Raw genomic sequence first — 13,577 nt, forward strand, 5'->3', positions numbered from 1 at the left:
AAGCTTTCTATAAAACCCCCTTGTTGCTGAAAGTAATCATTGGGAGAATTGAAGGAAGGGGAAATGATTGAAATGTGACAATACATGCCTCTGTGCATTAATACAATCATAACTATCTAACTAGGAGTAATCAAATTGTTATGGCATGGCAAAGGGGCTTCCTATTATTCAAATAAAATGCCGGGCAAGAGTTGCAGCAAAAACATACACAATGGGATTTATAAAAAATATTGTCATTCAACCGAAAAGCAGACCTGAAGATGGTCCTGCAGCAGAGCACCACCCAAAAAGTCATTTAGAGTCTATATCCCCCACCCCCTGGATGAATGGGTTCTATGCACAAAAACTCCCATCCTTTCTTAATCATCACGCATCACTAGCTAGGATGGGGGAAGAAACCAGTCGAAAGGGATCTCTAAAAGAAATAAACAATCGGAAGACGTATCCCAAAGGTCTGCAGTGAGGAACTAATTTTCTTCGAGACAAACGACCTTGCACACTTTGTGAAAGTCAAGGAGGGAATATTCTTAATCATTCCAGATCCCATTTTATTTTGTTGTGAAATAATAAAGGTAACTCCTGAAGAGAAAAGGTTACTACTACCCATTACACATACAATTATATTTGGGGCAAGGTGGGTCCATAAAACGAATACCAGTAAGGCAATGATATGTCAATGGATGTTCCCCATGGGAAATCCATCAACCAACCAATGTCCAGAAGAAACAGCGTGATACGATAAGGAGCCTAAAAAATCTGCCAAAAAATTTACCATCTGACTACACTGGCCTCAGTGGGATTGAGGTCCTGTTGAGAACAACATGCTAGAGAAGAGTTCTTGGGATTACAGAAAAGAGTGTAACAGCATAAATTTCGTCCTAATTCTAAGACAATGGGCCTCATTACGAGTTTGGAGGTAGCCATGCTGTTTTTAGCGGCATGGCTACCCCCAAACTCGGGTCCGGGTCCCGCAAAAGGGGATTTACCGGGCCATTCCGACCTTGGAGGGCCCGGTAATTTCCTTTTACAGGACCCGGACCCGGTATCTCCCCATTCCCATTTGAGCCCCCACAGGGCTCAATGGGAATGGAGAGGATGCTAACAACGGGCCCGTTAATGATGGGCCTGTTGTTAGCATCCTGGACTGCTAGCGGGTCCCGCTCTGTAAGTCTGGTCTGGCCAGGCGTCCAGAGCGGGACCCGCTGCAGACCTCGTAATGTGGTGGCCCGGAATTAATGGTGCCGGTCCCTTAATGAGGCCCAATGTTTCTATTGATTCTCACATCTAACTGTAATACAGGGGCAGCTAATAATTGAGTTAAGATAAAAAGTGGTCAATCTGAAACAGACCCCGTACATTCCAAAGGAAGGGAAACACATTGTTATGAGGACACCAGTCATTGGATCTGTCCAGTCACCAGAAAATCAGTCCTCTATCACATACTCAAAGCCACCAAAATAGTCTGATTTGACTTTTATTCCAAGAAAAAGGCGAACATCCCACATTTCTTTGCCAGATTTTGGGTGAATTGGTTTGGTCACTGTTTTATTTGAATACAGAGATTTTGTACACCCAGAGCGAAATTGAACATTTAAACTGGTGTTTTGCGAAGCAGCAGACTGAAAATGGGACTGCAAGAATCTCTACACAGTTGATATGTGCTTGACATTCATGTGGATATCATTACCACCAGTAGAGCTGAAACCACCACAGGTAAACTATTCCAGCTGGCTGGAATCTGATTCTTAAAGTCGATCGAGCATTGAACCAAAGATCACCCTTCATTCTAGGCCTCCTTTTGCAAGATCCACTGCACCAGTTATTCTATTGCCTCTTTATGTAGGGGAAATCAATTCGTATAACCTTATATGGTCCATGGGTTCTTTATTTCCAGACACATAAGGGATCTGTGACAGCAGAGATATAACTGTTGCCTTGGTTGAGGATGATAGAATACCGTTGATTCTGTCCAAGTCCCCGAGGGATAATACTTGTGGTCTCATAGCTCTCAGCAGCTTTCTTTTGACCTTTGCTATCTTGTGTTTTGGGCAATGGAGAAAGGATTCCCTGGAATTGATTACAAAACCCAGAAAGTCTATCTTCAGTGGTGTATAAGGTTTGATTCCTCCCAATGTATTACAAACCTCAAAGACAGAAGCAGATGCATCATCATCTACAAATGACCTGAATCTTCTATAGACTCTCTGCCATCTGTAAGATTCTGTCCGGTAAATGAGAATAACCCTCTTGCCATAAAGAGATTCCCTACTGGCCACCCTAACATTGTGAAGAAGGGAGCGGAAGGTAAACCAAAAGGGGGCTACGTCAAGGAAAAGTAGGCCCGTACCAATGGAATTGAGGAAAACATTTCCGAGACTTGAAAATTGGAATGGTAGGAAAATCATATTTTCTCTCCAGGTCGTAATATGCCCCTGAGGAGATGGAGATCAACTCCATCTTGAAATGAAGGTATACTACAAAATGGTTGAGGGTCTTCTGGATGAAACTCCATTTCTTTGACTAAAAAGAAGTTGCTGAGGAACCTAGCAGTGTGTAAAAAAATGATTTTCTATTGCCCTGTTTAAAAAAAAAAAAAACTCCTGAATCAACTGTGCAAAGAAAAATGGCTGCTGCATAGGGAAACAAAGAGGGTATCTGCGAACAAGCTGGGGCAGAGGAATTATGTAAATAATATGAAAACCTCTGACTGTCTCTATAAAAAACGAATCCTACCTAATCTGGCACCACACTTGAAAGAAATGTTGTTACCATCCCCAAGTGGAATGTGTGAAGCAGCCAAACAATCACACTTACTAGCGTGAAGTATAACCTGTGGCTCAAGAGACTCTGCTGTCCCCTTTTTGGAAAGAAGGGTGCGCATAGCCCACAGAACAAACAGCAAGAGGCTTGCTTGCCGGAAATAAAAGGGCTAAAGGGACAGGATGAATGGCCGCCTGAACGACTCCTGCTTCCACTATCCCGGGAAGAATACCTGAGGGTAAAATGTCTTTCTTAGGGAGGCTTCGTCATCATTTACTGTCTAGGGATGCGAAAGTTGCTTTATACATCCCTACATATTTGAGAAACTCATCCTGAAGGAGATGCTTCCCTGAGTCATTGTCCCACACAGACTCCTTCTCCCCGAAACTTGGGGCCAATTTTAAGCACGGTCTCGGTGTTGCTCTTGTGTGTCCAAGCAAAGGGCTCATTGGGCCAATCCACTAAATACGTTGAGATTGATCATGGTCTTTAGGAAACAGGGCACCTCCCCATATCCAAACTCTGTATCAACAGGCCTGTGTTATTGAGTACTCTATCTTAGCACACGACATGAGGCATGATCCATAAGCTCTAGTCACCCGCTAAGGAAGGTCTGTCCTACATTTAGACAGAAAGATACACAATGCGGCCTATTGTGGGTCTGTGTAAATTGTGAATAGAGGAGGGAGGATTGCCTCTAAAAAAGAAACTAGACAGCCCTTTTTCCAACAAAAGGACTACACAACAATGGCATAAAGGTATGTATGAAAACCTTGCTATCCACCCGAGTGGAAATACCTGACAATACATGACAAAATACTTTGACGTTCTACGGCCTGTGAAAGCCACAAGAAAAACACGACTTTATGTTGTAGTATTAAGTGTCACTGGCGCACATGTTTTCGTCTAGCTTTTTTGGTATTGATTATAGAGTAAACTCCATAATAGGAAGACTCCGTGCTATGCCTTACATTTCAGGTGCAACTCATGGGAGCTTTGGATGGGCTTTAGAATGTGACATTGCTGACTTAGCAATGTCTGCAAGTGTTCCACGGTGAGAAAGAGCATGGCGGCGTGGGCTGAATGTCACGCGGCCTTGCAATGCCTTGTTGTGGAGAGTTAGGCACAGTTTGAATGGCAATGGCCTGGGGAGACTCTGCTGCAGGCGTGAGATAGACAGGTCTACAGGACATCAGTGGAATTCATTCAGGTGGACCATGCACATGCTGCTGAACACCTATAAAGTAGTAACTTTTTGGGTAGTCATAAGAATGTGCAGATACAGTTCCCACACTTTTCTGCACCTCTTATTCGCACCCAAATGATCTAGATATACGTCTTGATATAATGGTCAAATTGGCGGAACTTGTGTAGGAAGTGACAGCACCTATGGACAAATGATTCACAAGCAGGTGATGAAAGACATTTCAATACTCAGAACAGTTATGTTATATGGCTGTTCAGGTTATAGTTGCTCTACACACACGTGAGACCACATTTTCAGGGGGAAGTGTGCTTTCTGTGTGAATAGGGCCAATTCCTTGTTTACATTCTGACATGCATGTCCAGCAGGGATGCACAACCACATTTAGGACTCACACTTGTAGTAACATACCCATTAAATTGGTGATCTTTGTGACTCAGGCCCTGAAGTCTTGATAGAGTTAAGGGTGCAGATTTGGTGCAGTGAATGGTGGCAAGTTGATCTTCATTCCTCCAAACAAGTGCATGCTTCACACACAGGACTTTGGCGCAAATCAAGCCAAGAAGGCTAACGAGAAGGGGTAAAGCCCCTATGTAAGGACACTGTTACACATTTGAAGCATCACTTATGCAATGCATTCCTATTTCATATATCAACTCATAACTTTAAACTTTCTCTTCTTTTTGAAAACACGCAATGCTGGTTATGACTATGCTGACGACTACCAGCCCATCAAGATTGCTGTGTGGGTTGACTGCCTGCATCACGGTTTCAATTCTGGGTCTATGCTAGGTCTCAAGTGGGAGCCCACTTCCATGATACTGGAGGGCTATCTCATAGAACTACTTCTCTGCCCAAAGTGGCCTAGCCATCCTCAAGACAATCATGAAATCATTTACGAATACCTTTGGATCTAGATATTGCCATTACAGTATAACTCAGCGCTTAACCGAGCTGTACCCTCCGGAGTCCTACACTCATTGTTAACAGTAATGTATAACCTTCTAACCATGCAACTCTGTACCTATTTATGACCAATGCTGTAACGATGCAACCTTGTACCTATGTATGACCAATTCTGTAAGAACAGCGCCTAGATGCCTCCGTTTTGGGTGTGCTATATAAAATGTAAAATGTATTACATTTGAAAAACACACATCCCTACTTCGACAAGCCTATCCTCTTCCACTCAGCCCAATGGTTTTTCCGCTCTGGTTTTCGTCATACTATTGTCAAATTTGTCTTTCCTATCACCTCCCAAACCTCCCCTTAATTTTCACAGACTAAGGTCTGGCAACACCATGACAAGGTCACAATATGCCACCTTTAGTACCAGGCCAGGCGCCGTAAGACCACTATGGTGGCGATGGGCGCAGTATAAATATTGGATGACATAACATACATTTCCGATATTTGCAGAATGCAACCATCAATGAGTGCTTCTTTGTTCAAATATGTGCTTCTCCGAAAGGGCCTCTTCTCTTCCATCCTGCATCTCCACCAAACTTGACCCACCACACACTCAATGTGCCTCCTGAACCTGAAGTGCTCTCTGATGCTAAGGCTGGTGCAGGGGTTGTACAATCTATCCCTGCGTTTAAATACATCAATATTGTTCCCGATGGTACAAAACATCACGTGTCACAGAAATCATAAGCCGTGTCATAAGTCTTGTCATTAGTTGGGTCGACCCAAAATATTAAGTAACTCTAGGGCCCTCAATATTGGTTCTGTGGTGGAGTACATTTGTGGTTGTGATTCCATTACCGCCACATTTTTAGGCAGTAATGGAATCCCCACCAATTTTACCACACTGCTGAACTCTGAGATTGGAGGTTAAGTGGGGGAGGCTGGAGGTGAATCCTCCACTTTAACTTCCAAAATCGGCAAATTTACCTTGCCGGATTAACCACACACGCTAATTCCGCATACATCCCTTTGTGGACTACAAAAATAAAGATCAACACACCCTTACCACCAATAATAATTCAGCAGTAAATCCACCAGCGTAGCAATGTCAGCTGTAAGAGTATACGCTGATTACTGATTCTGAGGCCCTGAGGAAGTACAAGAAAAGAGAGAGCATGAAGGGAAAACATATAACTATTGGGAAAGAGGATTCTTAATAGAGTGGTTCAATCTGTATATACAGATGACAGTCTATTAACAGCATGCACAACATAAAGCATGACAGATAACATTGCATAAGATCAATTAGTACAAGCCAGTCTTAACATTTAGTATCCTAGCCAATCAAAATGCTTACAATGCAGTTTATGATCTCTGCCATTGAATGCAAACAATTTTACTGCGAACACATATCAAATACCCAAAATGTTATTATCACCATATGCTATTAACCTTACAACCCCCAGGCCATACCACAGGCGCAGGCAGTTATCCGGTGATAATAATCTGTCCCTCCGACCATTAGGCCAGGACATATATTGTTGTGCTAATTTACATAGGGAATCATTGAAGTACCGCACAGTTCAGCATGTCAGAAGGTCAATATCCCATACCCTCAATCAATGCAAAGGCAAAACCCTTCACATAACAGAGGACTGAAAACATCATATATCATCATATAACATATCATTAAAAATATAACTCATTACACACAACATCACTTAAGGATTTACCATGACTCAGAAAAACCATCACATCAATTGAAAAATACTGACAAACATAATAGTGCACATTATTTTATTACAGAACTCTTCATTTTTTGGATTGCGGGAAGTGTTTCCACAAGAAACTCTGCACATGAGCACATATGGCTGACCTTACAAGGAAACAGGGCATTGCATTACACAAGGCAACATTGTTTCACATTATACTGCTCAACATGGACATGGCATTACACATGACCCGTCACAACCCATAGCAGCACCGCGTAAGACTCTTGAAGCATGAGATTATACATACCATCAAATAACCCATGAGATGTAACACACAGCAACACAAACACACAGCACAGTGTAACATATACCCATTGCATAGAAAACAGCATATACAAACACTAAAACCACATAATACTTTCACATGCATGAGGCATAACACAGAGCAGTCAGCATTTCCCATCAAGTTGTATAATAGGACATCGCCCCACATATGATTTGACACATCACAGAAAGTAAAAAAACAACTTAACATTTAACATGACATGAAAAGACACACATATTAGTGGCCAAACCTTTGAACCGATTCGCTATTGGCTGAACTGCTGCAGTGACTGACGAATGACGTCACATAATGGCAAGGTTGGGACTTGGCCACTGCAGGCAAGTAGTCATCCATCATCTGTTTCAGAAATATTTTGGGCCCATTTATTAAGGAGCATGTTGTGTCGCATCTGGACAAAAAATATGCAGTTGATCGAAACTGATTTTTGCCATCCTCAGTGCTCTGAAACCACTACGCAGGTGATTTTGTGCAGTATAAAAGCTTCATAGAATAACACAAGAGCCATTTTCAGACAACTAGGTTATTTTAAGATCCTTTTAGCCTATTCATGGACCTCCGTTTAATCAAAGACTCTGGACCTCATTTCCAGATTGTGCACGCGTGAATTAGTGGTCGTATAATGCAGCGATTCTGTTAGTGCCACTTTCTCTCTCTGCTAATTTACAATTCCACGTTTCAAGAGTAGTGGAGGAGATACCACCAGAACTTTACTGGCTACACCCCCCCCCCCTCTTTACCTCCAATAAATGGAGACTGTACTGCAGGCAGAATTACCGCTCATGGCAGTTCCTCAAAACCTTCTATGGGATCAAATCAATTCCAAGATTAACACTGCCATTCTGCAACTCATAATCAGGCAGACTTAGTCTGATTACAAGTGGAGGCAATGTTATCTGGGTATGGCCGCAGTTCCTCAGGAATTACTGCCTAACTTCTAACAAGGCCTTCTGCATGGTTTCCAGTTTTATCCTGAACTGCTACTTGCTACTCTCCAACTTCTATCCCCCACGCCATTTTTGGATGCATTTACTGGAATATTTTGTTTTGCACTTGTGTGAGCGGGCTGTTTAATATCTTCACTATTCTTTATTTAAACAAATAGCTTCTAATGTTAACCTTTATCTTACATTGCACTTTCCTGGCCAGGCACAACCACAACTTGCCATATTTTGCTGAAAGCCTTCATATGTTGTGGTATGTTGTTGGCAATTACACCATGCTCTGCTGCTATTTTCATGGTCTCCAGGTGCTCTGATTAATGGAGGAGGTCTTTGAAGTTAGTGGCGAAATAGGAGAAAATACAAGATGGCTTTGCTGTTGCATTAATGTGTCTAGACTAAAGGGGCAATGAGCTCTATGTGCGGGTCAGTTTCTAGGTGTTCTGTCTCAGACGTTTAGAGGAATTCGTGTCTAAAGGGGAGTCTCTGTGCCCTAGGTGTGAGGATTCTTTGGCTGGGCTGTGATAAGCAAGTTGGTTGTGGAGTTGTAGTGTTCTGATATTTGATGTCTGTTCAGAGGGGTGTTCAATTGCCATGTGTTGGTGGCTTAATTGGTATGCGCTTTGTGTGTTGGATTGTAGAGTTTGAGCATGCTAGTGTTGGGAGCAGTTATAGACCTCGATGGGCAGGTTTGTGAGGAACACAGACATACCTGAAACCACATATAGCAGATCAGAACATGTCTGGTCAGGCATGAAAAGGTATGACATTCGTCACAAAGCTTTAGAAGTCATAGAAACAGAAGAAAACAGCATACAGTCCAACGCAACTGGCGTCCTCCTTCTGCTCCTACCAATAGCCTCTTGCAGGCAAGTCTCCATTAACTTTTTTCACATTGCAACTATGTAAGTATGCACTCTCTGTCTCTCTGTCTCTGTCTCTGTCTCTCTCTCTCAAATAAACACACTGTACCCTGTGTACCACAAAGATCTGGGAATTGACAGATGAGTGAAGGAGGGCAGTCTGGAGATGCCACGCATCATAATGAGCAAGGACTATTGGAGATAAGAACCTTTGGCTCGAAGAAATGGCTCCTTGAGATTGGAAGACCCCAGGCAACCATTTCTTAAGTATGTAGGTGAGCAGGCTGAGCGCTATCATAAACCTCACCCTAACTTGTTCAGGTGTTGTGCTCAGTAGCCAGCTGGGACATTTGCCCATAATTTAAATGTGCAGCATTTATCAGGCTATCGGGGCAGGAGCCGGAATTCCATCTCGTTTCTCCCAGAAATCTACCCCAGTGTCTCCCACAAGCCCCAAACTCCTCTCACACAGCACACATAGCCACAGACTCAAATGAAATTCCCCCTGGCCTCTACCACCATCCCTCACCTGGTGTTACTACTGCTCCACGATATTGGCTTTCAGAATGATGTTGAAACCCTACATGGGGTTCTTCACAATAAAATGAGGAGCAGGAAAGATGAAAGATGGAGTCTGGATTGCTCAAAGTGCCCCATTCCTTGGCTCAAAGGGGGTGCAGCGGTTGCAGGATTGTGAAGACAAGCAGGCTGACAGTTCAAGAGAGGGGTTGTAGCAGGGGGTTCTGATGGCCAGTCTAGTAACACTACAATCTCAAATTTGCAGCATCTCCGGCTCCTTACTAGTAGTGATCGCTGCCCAAGCTCCTTGGAAAGCTTTGTGCCAGTGCTAAATAATGGTACGAGGGCAAGGGTAGGTATTCCATATTTATCTTTAGAGGCTGTCCTTTGGGATATAGGCTGGGGCTGCCAGGAATTATAATCTGCACATGGTGTGAGCTGCCCCCACAGAGGGTCTCTTGTAGATAGGACGGAAGCAGCTCAACAATCAACAGCTGTTTGCACTATAAAAGGGGACAGGTGGCTGCTTTTCTGGTGCCAGGTGCGGGTCAACTGATTTATACCCTCACTATTTGCACTTTTGCACAATTTCGTATGATTTCTGGGATGAGTATCGGAAATTGTGTATGTGTACTTTTGAAGCTAGTCTAGAAGCTAGGAAAAGACTTATGTTCTCGTCATGTGGGCTCCTTTTAGTTGTCTATTCATTTTTTAAACCTTTACCCTTACTCCTTGCGCACCATTTCACCCTATTGTCTGTACATGCTCTGCTTTCTAGTCACACACAGGCACTTTATAGTCTCCATCTTTGACCTTGCCTCTTCAGTACAACTTCTGCCTTTTGTCTGTGCATGTTTGGCCTTTTTGTCACATGCAGGCCCTTCAGAGTCTACCAGTATGTGCGATTTAGTAGGGTATTTCTGCTGTCCAAAACCTGACCGTGTAATGTGCAGTATGTGAAATGTAGGGGTATAACTCTGCTGTGACCGAGTATGAGTGAAGCCTGCACTGCTGGGTTGCATGGTAGATCTGTTGATGAGGGAAGCTTGCCTTATTGTGATATATGCTTTATTTGTCCTCCATTAGCAAAGCTTGCACTGCTGAGGTCCATGCTCTACCTCTTATATGTGAGTGAAGCTTGCCCTGCTGTGACCCATGTTGTACTTGTTCTGTGTGAGGGAATAGTGCCCTGGTTTGGCATTTGCTGTACCCTTTCTGTGTGCCTGAAGTTTGCCCTGCTGTGGCCTGTGATGTACTTGTTATGTGTAAGTGAAGCTTGTCCTGCTGTGGCTCTTGCTGTACATGTGCTGTGTGATGGGTGAAGCTTGGTCTGCATTGGCCAATGCTCTACCTGTTCAGTGGGAGAGGACGTTGACCTGCTGTGGAGCATGCTGTTACCACTCTGTTTCAATGTTATGTGTTCGTTTATTGGGATTCATGCCACACTCGCAGATCTGAAGAAGGTTGGTGGGTGAGATTACTGGGGAGGGCGGGGAAAATGCAAGATTGATTTGCTGTGTGTTGAGGAATGCAGGCCATACGTACCCAGAGCTCTGCATGCAGGTTTTATTTTGAGATGCTCTGTGTGTGAGGGCATAGAGGCATTTGTGTCCCAAGCAGAACATTGTGGGTCTGCTTTGGCCTGGTATCCCCCTGTCATTAATGACCAGTCTGTGCTCACACACTGCCTTCATGTCGCATTTGTCACAATTTTCCCTTGTACTCAGATACATGCTTACATGCACTCTCACACCAACAGCAACATACATGTACTTATACATCCACATACACATAGGCACAGACACATGTACTCACACAAACATCTATACATTCACACACACATACACAGAGAGGCAGCCATCCACCATTCACTAACAGCAACACACATGCATGCACCGCCTCGCACCTGCAAGTCAGTACATACAGAGAGTCTGCATCCACGGCACGGTGCATCTAAACACATGATTCTGCTCTATCAAGCACTTGAGCTGTTCATAATGCAACATTGTGCTACGCTTAAGAGCTACATATTCATTCCCTCAGGGGCTGTGGGTTATAAAAAACACTTTTGACATTGAGTCACGCAAATTAAATATTTGGCCAGCCCTCAGAGGGCCACTGAAAGCAATGATTCGCCTATCATAATCTAGCAGCCAGGTACTCTCATAATTTGCCATGTATTTCCAACACAAGCCCAGAAATTAGATTTGACCAAATATGCCAAAGAAGTCATGAGTCTCATTTTCCTTTCTTCAGCTGTATACTACACAGCAGAAAGCACCATATGTAAGCTACTTCCATGATTTAACCACATGGAATTGACATTATATGGTTATGCACTGCTTAAACATGGCAGGTATTACCATTGTGTGCATTGGTAGCTTTGTGTGATCATAAGATTTAAAACACCTCTCATATGGCAGGTATTGCCATCACATCTAACACAATCGCACTGTATTTTCCCAGTTTGTTAGTTATGTGTTTCCCTATTCTGTTTCTGCTTCACTCCACGTCCATGTATTTCCCTTTTTTCCAATCTTTTTCCTCCACAGTTTATGTATGGTCTGGTTACCCCGAGCGGGGCACAATATCCCATTTCTCACAGGCAAGGTACCATTGTTATTAAACCCCTATGGTGGTGATTGGTGCAATACAAAAGCTTTCTAGCATATGTGACGAATCGAGGGAATTTGATCCCTACTCCCCCGAGGGCCCACACCCTGTGAGGCTAGGGAGGTGAGCCTGCTCTGCAACCCCCCAGGGGTCGACGCAAGTGGGACCTCACAGGAGACAATCCCCTTTAGGGACAAGAACTCACGTTCCCATGAGGAACTCCTTGATGGCCTCCATGTGATGGCTTATATGGAAATATCTAATACACCAAATAGTATAAGTTCCAGGACTGGAATGAAGATAAAGTGAACGTATACCATTACCAAAGAGAAGGTGAAACTATACCTTTAAATCAAAATCTCTAATGGACTGTGCTGAGTTTGTTGAAAAGGGATGACACGCCAGAGAAAGGGAGAGAGAACAGAAGGCCAAGGCAGACAGGGAAAGCCCCCCTATACATAGAATACCTGCAGGAGGCGGAGCTGAGGTAAACTGCAGAGCCTGCGAAGTTCAGGATGGCTCTGAGCGGAGCAGGAAACGCTGGAAGCCCAGCGGCTGCGAGGAGTAGAAAGCAAGAAAGGGTGGAGTGGAGAGCTGGGTGGTGGCATGACCACAGAATGACCACAGAGATATTGTGGTGGGCAGGCTGCTCTCTCAATAATGCCGACACCACTAGAGGGAGGAAGCAACTTTTGAAGCGATTACCAATAGCAGTATCGAGAATCCTTGAAGGAAACAGGAACTCGTACAAAGGGGGCGTCGCCGAAAGCGAAACAAGAAGCAAATGGAAGGAAGAAGCAGATTCCCAGTGCCTACAGGTACTGGAGACATTCCCCTACATCATAGAAAGTAATAGGGAGAACGGGAATACTGGGACGCCAAAAGGGAATCATTATAGACTGAGAGAAACTCGTCCCAGTATCAATGATGAGCGTGTGGAAAGCAAGCTAATAAGTTTGAATTGTCTTAATGAGATAAAAAGAAGCGCAGAGATCACGACGAGTGAGAGGAATAGAATTGGAGTACTACTACCCTGGAAAAGGGGAAAATTATGCAACAGCCAAGAAACAAAGACAGAGAAAAATACACTACACAAGAATTATTGTGAGCCCTCATAGAAAGAGAGAAGGAGATCTACAAGAGTAAGGAAAACTCTATACAAGAGGAGAGCAAGAGTACCAAACCCTTAAGGGAGTTACAGGAGTTTACAGAGGATAACGAGAGACTATTTACGGATTGTATATCAACCAGAACTCTAACATGAGAGAACACCAGTGCAAACGCACAGCGACCAGGAGAAGCCACCCAATCTCCTGAACTTAGTTGATTATAATAGCAGTAGGGTCAGCTAGGTTAGTTTTGGACAGCGGACTGATACGTTTGGACATTGATTCATGGCTGGTGAGCACCTTAGTTAGTAACGTAGGTAGGGAACACCCCATAGTGATAGGGAAAGATAGGCCTTCATTGTTTATTCGTTACTAAACATGTGGTCAAAATGTCCTCACAGTGTCTTTCTGCTGATCCACCACACATAACATAACATCGACCATTTATTCATTACAAAGCTACTGAAAATGTGGCTAATCCCTGGTAGATTGAGCCTCTTTGTGCTACACATCTTTCAACACACACATATACACACACCTTGCCCTCCACCCACACACCAGCTCAAATAATGCAGTGTCCTGGCAACTTCTGCAAAGGGGACAG

Source organism: Ambystoma mexicanum, chromosome 8 (genome assembly GCF_040938575.1).
Source record: "Ambystoma mexicanum isolate Mex_15411 chromosome 8, UKY_AmexF1_1, whole genome shotgun sequence".
NCBI classification, from domain to species: domain Eukaryota; kingdom Metazoa; phylum Chordata; class Amphibia; order Caudata; family Ambystomatidae; genus Ambystoma; species Ambystoma mexicanum.